Below are 12991 nucleotides of genomic sequence, written 5' to 3'. Positions count from 1 at the left end.
AATCATTCCATTTGCCTCTCCAGCCCTCTTCCTTTCCATGGAACCTTAGAAGCCATGTGTTCCAGATGGTAGAGCTGCAGTGAAGCCAGATCCCTAGACCACTCCTTGAAGAGGACCCTATCAAGGAAAGCTGCCTTATCCACCTCACTAACATCATCAAAGAAGAGATCTTTGTTTTGTTAAACCACGGTGATGTTGGACTTTTGCAAAACATAGTCTAACCTGTTATAATAGAGGGCTGTACTATTAAGTTTGTTAACTAATCAAAATATTAATCAGTAGATTAAAATCACAATTGCTTAAAAATGAACATGAGCAATAATAATGGAAATGGCTCAAGTGATGATTCACTGTCCTCAAAACCAAAAGAATGAAGTCTACATAAGTGAAATACAAATGATTTTACTTTAAACAGTGGAGTAGTAGAGCATGGAAAACTAACCATCTATATTATTTGGGACATTTTCTGTGTTGAAAGCCAAGAAAACTTCCTGCATACTAAAGAGTCTTTACATCTTCCTTAGAACATCTGAATTATAGGCATTCTCAATTATAAACATAACAATTTTTTTAAAATCCAGTAACATGATTTTTCACAGGTCATACTGGCTATTCACATCTGGTTATTTGGATGCCACCATCATATTTTTCGTTATTTTCACTTACTGTTTGTGGTGTTATTTAAGTCAATTTACACCAATTCACATTAGGATGACATATTTTCTGGTAGATATGAAAATAAATACATAGCTTTTATAACACAAATTTTCATGTACAACTTTAAATTTAGTTGACTTAGAGAAAAACTTTAATCTTGTTACTGCCAGGGATACAAACACTCCTACTAGGAGCCACTCTATAATAAAGGACGGTAGGTTCCCAGGTAATCAAACTACACCCTCCTTTACCCCAAATAACACCATATTTGTTAAAACATTATTTTATCAGCTGAAGATATTGAATTATTAATTGCATCTGTTCTCTCTATTCAGACCCCCAGCTCATCTACTCCCATTTTTATATCATAACAAGACTTTGTAGTTTTTTGTCTAAAGGTTTTTGACCTGGAGAAAAGCAGAAACAGTCTGAAATCTCTTTGATCTTAACTCATGGGATATCCTAGAGAGGAATGTAGGATCAGTGAGGTGTGTAGAAGTATTCCCCAGTGGTGATGGAAGAGGTCTGTGAGCCCAGCAAGGCTGTGGTAGCAGCAAAGGAGGTGACCAGATTTTGCAGAGATGACTGCTGGGTGCACTGCAGCCTGCATCACAGGCATGAGAGCTCCCAACTGTCAGCTTCTTATGGGCCTAGGGGCCACATCAAGTCAGCAGTGATCTATAAGATCCATGAGAAGGCTGGTACTCTCAGTGGAAGAGATGACACGTGGCAGGAGGGTTTGGCTGGGTATGGGGAGGGGGATACAAGTGATATCAAGATTGACTGAGGGTAAATTTGCTGCTAAACTAGTAGAAAGGCGCCACAGAATTGGAATTTAGTTGACTTAGAGAAAAACTTCAGTGTGGTGTTCTTTACACACTCAGTTTCTGGGCTATGGTTCATGCTTTCTATACCAGCAAAAGTATATTAGTAGAGCCTAAACATTTTTAGCAGAGTTTTTCTAAGCGAACTGTAAGTTTTGCTTAAAGATGGTAGTAATAGATTTCTCCAACCCAAGTTTTAATATAAATCTCCCATGCCTTCTCTATACACACACACACAAACACACAAATTGAATACTCCTTGATGCACATACCGATACCCTGTGATGCTCTTCCTTCTGATTTTACACACTCCAGGTTCCTCTCAGTAGCAAAGAAACACATCTCCTTGAGAAACACATCCAGTAACTTATCTAAAGAAGGACTGAACCTCCCAATAAGGGAAACACTATCTTCATGCTGTTTCTACCTATGGATTATTTATGATGCTCTGTAAGATAAACATCAGAAATATTTTTTTAATTGCATGGCTTTGTCCATAAATTTAATTACCATTTTTAAAGGTATCAAGAAACAGCTGCCTTGAACTTCTTCAAATCTACCACCTCTTAAGAAACTAAATATTGAGAACACAGTTACATTGATTAATGTGGTAGTAAGGCATATGAAATATGATCTTTTAGAGGCTTAATTATTGCCTTTGTAAGAGAGACTGATATTATCAACTATTCTGAGGTTATGTTTGAATAACAAAGAAATTACTCAGTGTCTGTTAACATTAGTTTAGAAATTTTAACACTCACCAAGTTCTGTTTATTCTTCTAAAGCATAACACTCCACTCTACTAGTCATTTTTATAAACCTTGTAGGCTTTAAAGTTTGGATAACGTGAAGGGTATATCGAGTTTTCCCACAAAGGATACATCTAAAATTCTATTGAGAATTGTTACCTAGGGCTGATTTTTCTGCTTCTGCAAAAGGATATCCATGCATTGGCATGGCATCTCCAGAGTATATCCAATTTTTATTCATCCAGATTCCCTAAATGGTCTTCCTCAAAATGCAAACTACTGAATTAATACAAAGCATATGTTGCTAAATAAAAAAATTCTAGTTCATATGAGCTACCAAATTAAAATTTAATAAAAATGGAAAGACTAAGTCTCCCTTAAATATGATCTTGTCAAAAGGTCATGAGTTTTCTTTTCCTACTAGAGGCCTTCAAACACTAGATTGAAAACAGGTAATGTACTGCTGCCCTGCCCCCAACCCATCACCACTAGTCACTCAATGTTCTTCCACTTATGATCTTTACCAGAGGCCAGTAAGCCATCTATAGGGAAGGAAAATATGAGACTAAAATGAATAAGAAAATAAAGATGAATAGGGTGAAATTTCACAACGTGGTTTTATTTATCCATAAATATAGTTTTAAGCTGTTAGTTGAGAAAATGTAATAAAATGCTAAGGTTTCCTATTATGTTTCATTCTAAACAGTAAAGCGCCTTAATAGCTTCCCACTCCATGACTGACCAATAATTCAATAGCAGATATTCTGTGTGTGTGAGTTTGTGTGTGTGTGTGTGGAAAGATACTTATACTTTCTTATACGTTTCACAAAGAAAATCAAAATGGATATCACTCTGAGTTTATCATTATGCCACGAGGGAAAAAGGAAGTAATGCTTTCATTAGTAATTCTATTATTGAAATATGTTTAAGTATAAATGTTTGGCCTCTTTTAAATCACTATGACTAAGCAAAGATCTCAATACAAGCAATATTTAATATTTTTCTAGAAATTTGTTAGTATTCAGTAAAGAAATCAAAATTCATCCAACAGTATAGCTTTTGAGAAGCATTAAATCAAGCTGGAAAATTAAGCTTTCCACTAATTTCCTATTGTTCTTAAATTCTTCATTAAGAGAAACAGTTTTTGTTGCTGCAAAACAAACCAAAGATATAAATAAATATAAATAAATAATAGCACCCAGTAAGAAATCTGTGCTTAGTGAAATAACAGACAAATAAGAGTGCAAATGTGTAGCCATCTGGAGAATAAGAAAATCAAAAGTAATAAGCAGCACTGGGAATTTATGACAAAGAAATTATGCCAACAACTTTGTACAGCAGTTTTCTAAGGACATGTTCAAATTAGCGGGTAAAGAAATACATTTTATACTATATATTTGGACCCTACTGATACCATTTTATACATGATTTCATGGCATAATATTTGCTAAGTAATCTAAATTAGCTTGGCTATAAATGCTGTCATACTGATGCAAAATTTGCTATCACACCACAGTCAGTCCCCAGAAATGACACAGTTTGATGGAACTGTCTAGAGCCAGAGGTTGTGACATTGGGCTGTCTGCAACATTGTTTCAGAGAAATTAATAAATCTGAAAGCAACTGAGGTATCAGGAAGACACAAAATGGAAGGTAGAAAGGAAAGGAGATAATTAAAACTATCTAGGTCAAAGAAACAAGCAAAAGTTCATCCTTACTGTACTTCAGGAGGGCTGTATATTTCACATGGGGATCTGAAATGATTCCCATCATCATAAGATTCATTTTGACAATTCTAACTCTCATCTGCTACTTCAGAATCTAGATGTAGGAGGAGGAAGAGGGAAAAATATTTAAAATGTTCTTTCCCCGTGTCTTCATCAATTTTCAAATTTTCAGCTAATTTTCAATATTTCAGAAATCAAATTCCATTAACAGGTGACATTTTCCTGCTGTTATCTTCAAACGCAGAAATTGTTATTTTGTTTTTCTTTGAATCCACAGTACCTGGCAAATATTATGTGCTCAAAAATATTTCTTGAACAGAATTGTTGAACTAGGAATGAGAGACCATCTGCAGAATTTTAAAGTGGTCATAATTATTGGAGCAGAAAAAAAAAAAAAACAGCTTTAGTTTGTTCCACTTAAGAGTTAATTATATTTTTTAAAAAGAGCAATTTCGGGGCCTATTTTCTTAAAGCTATGCTGTTTTCTATCATAGCCACTAGCCATGTTCAATTTTAAATTAAAAATACAGTTCCTTGGCTACATTAGTCACCTTCAAGTACTCAATAGACACATGTAGCTATAGGCTACTGCATCATAGCACAGCTCTATGATTGCAGAAAAGTCTTCTGGACAATGTTGTTTTAGAGCATGTAAGCAGCATATCCTCATTTCCCATGCATATTTTTCTAAAGTGTATGTTAATTTATTCATTCAAAAAATGTATTCAATATATATTATATGCTTGGCACTGATGATGCCAGAATAAATGAGACCCTTTTCTAACTACTTCAAATCTTTTGTAGGAACGTATCAGTCAACAGGAACAACACAGAGAGAAACAAGTGCTATACGATGGAGGGCTTATTGGAGAAGATCATGATTAGAGGCAAAAAATGACCAAGAGAGAAGACTACTGAAGTGATCTTAGTAAACATTATTTATAATAATAATAGTATTTATTATATAATACTATAATAAGCTACAGGAAGTAGAAATGGGAAGGAGGAAATAAGAGTCAAATGCTATTTAAGAGACAGAAACAGTGTGATTTGATGATAAATTAAATGCAGTAACTGAAAAAGAGGGATCTAGAATGACTCCCGTATCTCTAGCATGAAAGAATGAATAGCCTGCACTGCCATTATCTGAAATCAGATCTATGTGAGGAAAACTGGGTTGATAGAGGAGAGAAGACTACTGAAACTTCACTTATGGGTGCTTTTTAATGACGATGGTGTATGTGTGTCCAATACTCATGAGAAGGTTTTAGACTGGAAACAGAGTTTTGGGAATTATTATTATAGAACTATAGTTGGATCAGATCATATAACAGCAGCAATGAAGAAAAGGAATTTAGACATGAAAGTCAAGAATAGTTAACATTAACAATTTCTAGAGAAATTGAAGGAAAAAAAATGAATGGGATCATAGAAAACAAGAGAAAGGAGTTTCAACCTGGAGTCAAATTTCCAAAAAGTAACAGAAGACAAAGACTAGAAAAAATACAAACAGGTCCATTTCATCTAGCAGAAGGTCATGAATGACCTTAACACAAACATTTCCCATAAGTGATAGGGGCAGAGTTTAGGTAACAAGATGTCCAGGACAGAAAGAATGAGGATGATGAAAGACATGCATAGACCACTTTTTCTAGGACTTGAGCAGATACAAGCTGGAAAGAGCTAGACATGAAGTGAGATGTAGATGCAAAGGAGGATGCTATTTGTTTACTGGTTTTAATGTGGAAAAGAATTGAGCATTTATTGCTGCATCCATAATCTATGCATATAATAGGTTCATCTTAGCTGGTTTGGATTGATTGCAGTTTATTTCCAGAGCTACTGACCCTTGGCCAATGCTGTAAAATGTATTAACTAAAGATAAATGATGTTTTATAACCATGGATCCATGAATTGTTTCAGAGCAAGAAGTATCAGTCTGCTAGCACTGTTTAGTAATAATAATTGAATTTGTAATTGCACCTAATTTCAGTGGAGTCTGGGGAAGGAAGACATTCAAAGTAAAGGCTGGTAACATAGCTAGAATACATCTATATGAAAATCTTAGTATAAGGGATCTCCACTGTGAGATTTGGGTCTCCTGCTACAGAAGTGCTCCACATGCACACCAGTAGTGGTTATAGTCTGGTACAGGCTAAGGGCACCTGTGTGACCCAGAGGTGGTAGAGCAAAAGAAACCTGTGCCTGGAACCTCTAGGTCCTTTTTCATGCATATTTTTCTTGTGTTGTTTCTGTGTTATGCTATATCCTTTGCCTGTAATCAAGTTGTTCTGGGAGCACAAACCGAGCAAATGGAGTTTCCTAAGCAATGGAACACTTAGGGTGATTAAAGTGTAATTACCTCTGACTCACATAACTTCTCCAACAAAAATGCTCAGCTTTTGCAGCCTCTCAAAGAATTTGTCACAAGTGTAATTTGTAGACTCAACAGTTACAATTTATGAGGATAGTTTTTAACCTCAAGGAAGATAAATTTAAATAAGTCTCATTTACACAAAGAAAAATTTTAAAGAAACAAAAATAATTGTCTAGTTTGTCCATTAAACAACTTACCATCAGTACAGGGATGTTCAAATAACTAATTTCCATACAAACTATAACTTGTTGGCTGTGCTCTTTTACTGTCTATTCAACCATATTGTCGCCCCTCCACCTTTGCTTTTCTATTTAACATGCCCAGGTATCTCACCCAGTTCATCGGTTTGTGGTTAAATCCAAAGGTTTTCCAGCATCTAAGGGCAGGCTGAATCCCTTCGGTTCACATGAAAGACCTAATTATCTCTGTTCACACACACATTAAGTACCCAGAAAGTGAGGCCAGATGGTAATGTTCATAGATGTAAACTAACACAAAATAGACATATCACGATTAAAGTAGTTCAATCAAATGCCAAAGAGCATAGTTTTCCAATCAGTTAGATGTAGAATTCAGTTCCTCACGGGCCCATTATTGGCTGGCTATCTGACCTTGGGAAGGGTAGTTAATGTATTTGAACTTCAGTCTTTGCTGTGGAAAATGGTGAAAATAACAATATTTCACAGTGTCATTGTGAGGGTTAAAATAAGATAATGTGGCCGGGCGCGGTGGCTCAAGCCTGTAATCCCAGCACTTTGGGAGGCCGAGACGGGCGGATCACGAGGTCAGGAGATCGAGACCATCCTGGCTAACACGGTGAAACCCCGTCTCTACTAAAAAAATATACAAAAAATTAGCCGGGCGAGATGGCGGGCGCCTGTAGTCCCAGCTACTCGGGAGGCTGAGGCGAGAGAATGGCGTGAACCCGGGAGGCGGAGCTTGCAGTTAGCTGAGATCCGGCCACGGCACTCCAGCCTGGGCGACAGAGCGAGACTCCGTCTCAAAAAAAAAAAAAAAAAAAAAAAAAAATGTAAAATAAGATAATGTGTATAGAATATTTAGTCCAGTCACCAGCATACAATAACAACAGCAGTGAAGAAAAGGAATTTAGACATTAAAGTCAAGAATAATTAACATTAACAATTTCTAGAGAAATTGAAGGAAAAAAAATGAATGGGATCATAGAAAACAAGAGAAAGGAGTTTCAACCTGGAGTCAAGTTTCCAAAAAGTAACAGAAGACAAAGATTAGAAAAAATACAAACAGGTCCACTAATACATGGTAATAATTTAAATTCAGTGAACTAGGGTTCATTAACAAATTACATGTCCATAAATACAATGCATGCAAATATCAGTTTTCTAATATGAAGGTTAGTTTAAATTTACCTAACTGAATTTTTATGAACATTGACTAACTATATAAAGGGACTATGGCCAGACCACATATGAAAATAAAACTCTGATCCACATGTCTGCATCAACCAGTCCAGAAAGCCAAACCATAACTTCCACACTGATCAGCCTGGAACAGTCAGGACTTTGTTGATGACTGCCAGCTTTCCTAATTATTGCTCCTGGTTCCAATTCAAGACCAAGCAGAGAAAGCCAAATAAGATCCTCAGACTAGTCCTATAAAATATCCTGCTTCTAGTTAGCCCTCCTTCAGCATCACCATGTCAATAACCTCCAATCAAAACATACCTGAAGCTTTATAGCTTTCCCACTCCCTTGTCTGCCTTTGAGTCTCTCTCCAATGCAAGTGACAGTGGCTGACTCCCTTCCTACAGCAAGATCTGAATAGATAGCCTCTGCTTCTTCTAATGTGAGTGGTCTTCTTCTATTTCAGCAGCATTATACATGAAGTTAAAAGTTCAATATCAATTTTAAAATGCCATATACAGCATACACACACACACACGGCAAACATACACACATAATTAGTGTCATTGTGCAGAAGTTACCATGGCCATTAGAGCTCACACACATGCAACCATCTGCTTGTAGATGTTCTAATTTTCCACCAGGTATATAACCCAGATGCTTATAAAATAATCCAATTCTCTCCCTGTATCATTTCCTCAATACAAATTCTTCAACTACTTTAAATATTCCAGTGCTTAATCTTTCTGCTTTTCCCTGCTCATTCACCATACATCATCTTCCTTTCCATTTTGTCTGTACTCCGCAGTCTAGCATTTTAGCAACCAATATTCTCATTGATCTTCAGTCCCATAAGCCTAGATAAACTCTGAGTAGACAAATACGGATTTTTCCCCAGCAATTCTCTTTCCTAGAGGGCTCCTTTTTTTGTGAAATTGTTTTCCCACTCCATCCACATAGTCTGACATTGCTGCCAATTGTAGTAGTCCTATCCCCAACAGAAATGTTCTTGGGACAGACAAATTGAACCAACTGAGGTCAAGAAGAATCCATCGAGTGTTTCTAGATTTTCTTTTTAGGTGCAAGTTTGGGAATTTATGAGTCCAGTGCTCTTGGAAATCATGGTTCTAGACTGGTGGAATAAGCCAGTGTGAGAATGAAGTCCATATTCTAAAGACAAAAGAAAGAAGAATATATGCAGTTATCCCATTCACTGCTATGGAATATAGAACAGGAAGAAAAATTCTGAGGATGTAGTAACAAATTAGTTGAGTCTGAGGTTGTGTTGAATCTGAGGTGGGAGCAGGAGAGAGAAGTCTGGGTTGTGGATAAAAGCTCTGGCAGCAATCCCAACCCATTCAGGGATAGTGCGTAGACTAACAAACTCGTATTTTCGATAGTTCTGGAAATTAGCCAGATATAGTTTATAATAAAATTTTATAACTACAACAGTAAAGTGAAAAGTATTATATATTCAAGATAGAAATACACTAGTTTCTGTACGAATGTCTAAATAACAATTGAACACAAATAGCTGAAAATCCTCTGGATTCTTGGATTTGTCTTGCAACTAGTCATGTCTCTGAGTTCTTAAACTTGGTAAGTGGTGTTCTAAAACCTATTACTACAGCAGGACAAAGGAACAATATTTTGAGGGTAGGAGTGGTCAAGAATGCTGTATTTGGGTCAAGATGCCCAGAGCAATCAATACACAACAGATTAACGATAAATAGGAGTGATAAGCTACCAAGTCAATTCACAAATATTTATTGAGTAGTGGATGAATGTCAAGAAAATAATAATAGAAAATGCTTTGAATTGGCAATCGGGAGATTCTTATATTCCTGAGTTTGAAGATTGCTGGAACTGACTTTTGTCAAGTCATAAATCAGCTCTAAATATCACTTTTCTCACCTGTAAAAGGGAGGTGTTGGAGTGGATCATCTTATTTGGGATGCTTTAAAGCAAGCAAGTATACAATTCTCAGCCTCTCCGCCAGGAAGCTGTTCACTATTTGACTTGATTGAGCAGACACTTGAAAATGAAATATCAAGAAAAGAAATCAATAACAGTTCAAAGGAATAATACATGAGCCACCACAAGGCGGCCTTATAAGCAAAATAAAAGTCGAAATAATTATTTTAATGGAAAAGACGCTGGAGACGCAGTTACAGACAAGATGAAGTTCCTCTAGGCGGCCAGAGGAGGGAGACTCTGCTTCCCTTTCCCGGCAGTGGGGACGTGGGGACTGGGGGACTGGGGGACTGGGGACTGGGGACTGGGAACTGGGGACTAGGGGACTAGGGGACTTGGGACAGGGGTTGGGGGATTGGTGAACTGGAGGCCAGGGAAACAGGGGAACAGCGGGACTAGGGGACTGGGGAATTATGGGACTGGCGATTTGGGGGATTGTTTTCAAACGCTCGGGGCAAGGACTCCCCGCCGCCTCCGGAAGGGATGAAGAACTAGGCGACTCTAACTCCCGCGGGGCGGCCGGGAATTGCGTTTGGTTCTCCCGCGGGAGTCGCGCAGGCGGGCGACCAGGCGGAGTGGGCGCCGCCCGGCAGCTCCCCGGGCCGAGGGGCTAGCGTCCCCGACTCACCGGCTCCGCGCGTCTCCTCGCGCGTCTCCTCGCCCGTCTCCCCGAGCCGCGCCTGCTCACACCTCCGCCTCAGCTGCCTTCGAGGCCCCCAGTCGGTTATCCCGTATCCAGGCAACCGCGAGGGCAGCGGCGGCGGCGTGGCGAGCGGGCGGCTGCTGCTCCCGGGCCTCCTGACTGGAGCCCTTGGCCCCTGACTCCCCGCGTTTCCGCGCCTGATCAGCGCTCCAGGCCGCCGCCGCTCCGCCTCCTCCCGGTGCCTTTCCGTTTCTGTTGTAACCGATTTGCCAGCCGACTCCTTTCCCTCTTTACCGGAGAGGGAAGGAGTGGAGAAGAGTCAACGCCCTTTCGTACAACAGTGAGGTTAGAACATGAAGTGATCACAGACTTCGTCCACCTTCGGGAGGACCACAGGGCCTCTGTCTTTCTTGCCACTTGGGACGATACAACCAGGACTCCATGCGATAACCCCTTATGGTTTGGTTGTGACTTCAGTATTGAGAAACCTCAACTGTTAAGGAGGAAAGGAGAACTTTTCCTAGTGTCTGAAAGTGGGGAAAATGACTAATTCAAGCCATTTGTCTAAGGGTCTCTTTCTTTCAAAACCAAATTTTTGAAGCATTGATCCTTATGACAAAATACTAAATGGCAGGCCGGGTGTGGTGGCACATCCCTGTGCCAGGCGTGTCCTGTCCCAGGACTTTGGGAGGCCGAGGCAGGAGGATCCCTTGAGCCCAGTAGTTAGAGGCTGCGGTGAGCCAGGATCGTGCCACTGCACTCCAGCCTGGGCGACAGATTAATAAATAAATAAATCAGTGGCACAAAATGTATCCCCTACATTTTGTTTCTTCATCTGTTAATATACACTGTGAACTGAGATAGGCTTCAGAGAAGGACAGTCGTGTCTTACACTACTCTCACCGCCATCCTGAATGACAACAAACACTGGACTATAAACTGAAGACAGTTTTAAAAAAAAAAAAAAAACCGGATCAGAATGAAGATTCACATTCTCATCCAGAGAAATCATTTTTCCAGGCAACACTGAGAACAGGCAATTGCCTGCCAAGGTTAAATCAGCAAAATCTATTACTTTAAGAGGCAATTTAATTAGTAATCCTTTCTAAGAGGGGAAAACCAGCAAGTCCGTACCTGGAATGTGATTCTTTCAGACACAGATGAAAAGAAGGAAGCAGGCCGGGCGCGGTGGCTCAAGCCTGTAATCCCAGCACTTTGGGAGGCCGAGATGGGCGGATCACGAGGTCAGGAGATCAAGACCATCCTGGCTAACACGGTGAAACCCCGTCTCTACTAAAAATACAAAAACTAGCTGGGCGAGGTGGCGGGCGCCTGTAGTCCCAGCTACTCGGGAGGCTGAGGCAGGAGAATGGCGTAAACCCGGGAGGCGGAGCTTGCAGTGAGCTGAGATCTGGCCACTGCACTCCAGTCCGGGCGACAGAGCGAGACTCCGCCTCAAAAAAAAAAAAAAAAAAAAAAAAGAAAAGAAGGAAGCAATAACCAGCAAACTGGTGGAAGGTCTTAATCTTAAATTAATATATGCAGAAGCAGAGCTCTTTTTGTAATTAAAAAATAGATTCAAGAATGCACTCCACTTTCCCATCTCCCTCCATTAATTATTAAACTTTGACTTGTTCTCAATACAATGTTAAATTACAAACCAAATGAATCATTTGCCTGCCAGTAAATATGTATTCATGAAGGTTCACGATATGTAAATGTGCGTATTAAAACAATAGCTAGATTTTTCTCATAAAATAAAACTTTACCTACTAGAAATCTCATTCTTGACAAGTTTCTCTTAATTAGAACTCATTGATAATTGCTAAACCCCTATAGTGGCAGGCAGAATTCTAAAATGGACCCCAAGAACCCTACACCTGCATAATCCTCAGGACTTTAAATATGATGGATTTCATTTTCCTAATTAGTTTGTTACATGACACAATTGACTTGAAAAAGGGAAATTATCCAGGATGGGTTGGCCTTGATTGGGTAAACCCTTAAAAGGGACTGACCTCTTCCTGGAGTCGGAGATTTGAAGCATCAGAGCGATTTATCAAAGGAATGTTCTCTATTGTCAGCTTTGAAGACTGATAAGACCCTATGGCAAGGAAGGCAGGCAGCCTCTAGCAGCTGACAATGATCCCAGGTGACAGTGAGCAAGGCAATGGGGACCTCAGTCCTACAACTGCAAGGAACTGAATTCTACAAATAATCTGAATGTGCCTGGAAGAGAAGACTGAACTCAAAATGAGAATATGTCCTGGCTGGGCACGGTGGCTCACGCCTGTAATCCCAGCACTTGGGGAGGTCAAGGCAGGCAGATAACTTGAGGCCAGGAGTTCAAGACCAGCCTGGCCAACATGGTGAACCCCCGTCTCTACCCAAAATATGAAAAAATTAGCCAGGTATGGTGGCACGCACCTGTGGTCCCAACTACTCAGGAGGCTGAGGTGGCAGGATTGCTTGAACTTGGGAGGCAGAGGTTGCAATGAGTCAAGATTATACCACTGCACTCTAGCCTGAGCAACAGAGCAAGACCCCATCTTACAAAAAAAAAAGGAGATTATGTCCTGCCATCACTTTGATTTCAGCCTCATGAGACCCTGAGCAGACAATCCAGGCAACTTCACTTGGACTTCTTACTTAGAGAAC

At 39.5% G+C, this 12991-nt stretch overlaps 1 long non-coding RNA gene across 1 annotated transcript in view; it reads right to left on the bottom strand.

Annotated features, from left to right (window-relative positions):
• Positions 1 to 11029, bottom strand: part of LOC117063997 — a 30340-nt gene extending 19311 nt beyond the window's left edge. Inside the window, exons 1-2 of the long non-coding RNA XR_004429211.1 lie at positions 10319 to 11029; positions 9631 to 9750 (exon numbers count right to left, since the gene is read on the bottom strand). This is a non-coding gene — a long non-coding RNA (uncharacterized LOC117063997). The remainder of the gene's footprint in view (positions 1 to 9630; positions 9751 to 10318) is intronic.
• Positions 11030 to 12991: the final 1962 nt, after the last annotated feature.

The sequence above is a fragment of the Trachypithecus francoisi genome, unplaced genomic scaffold (genome assembly GCF_009764315.1).
Source record: "Trachypithecus francoisi isolate TF-2019V2 unplaced genomic scaffold, Tfra_2.0 Lachesis_group19, whole genome shotgun sequence".
Taxonomy (NCBI): Eukaryota; Metazoa; Chordata; class Mammalia; order Primates; family Cercopithecidae; genus Trachypithecus; species Trachypithecus francoisi.
The sequence above is the reverse complement of the archived record's forward strand: the minus strand, read 5'-3'. Positions and strand labels throughout refer to the sequence as shown.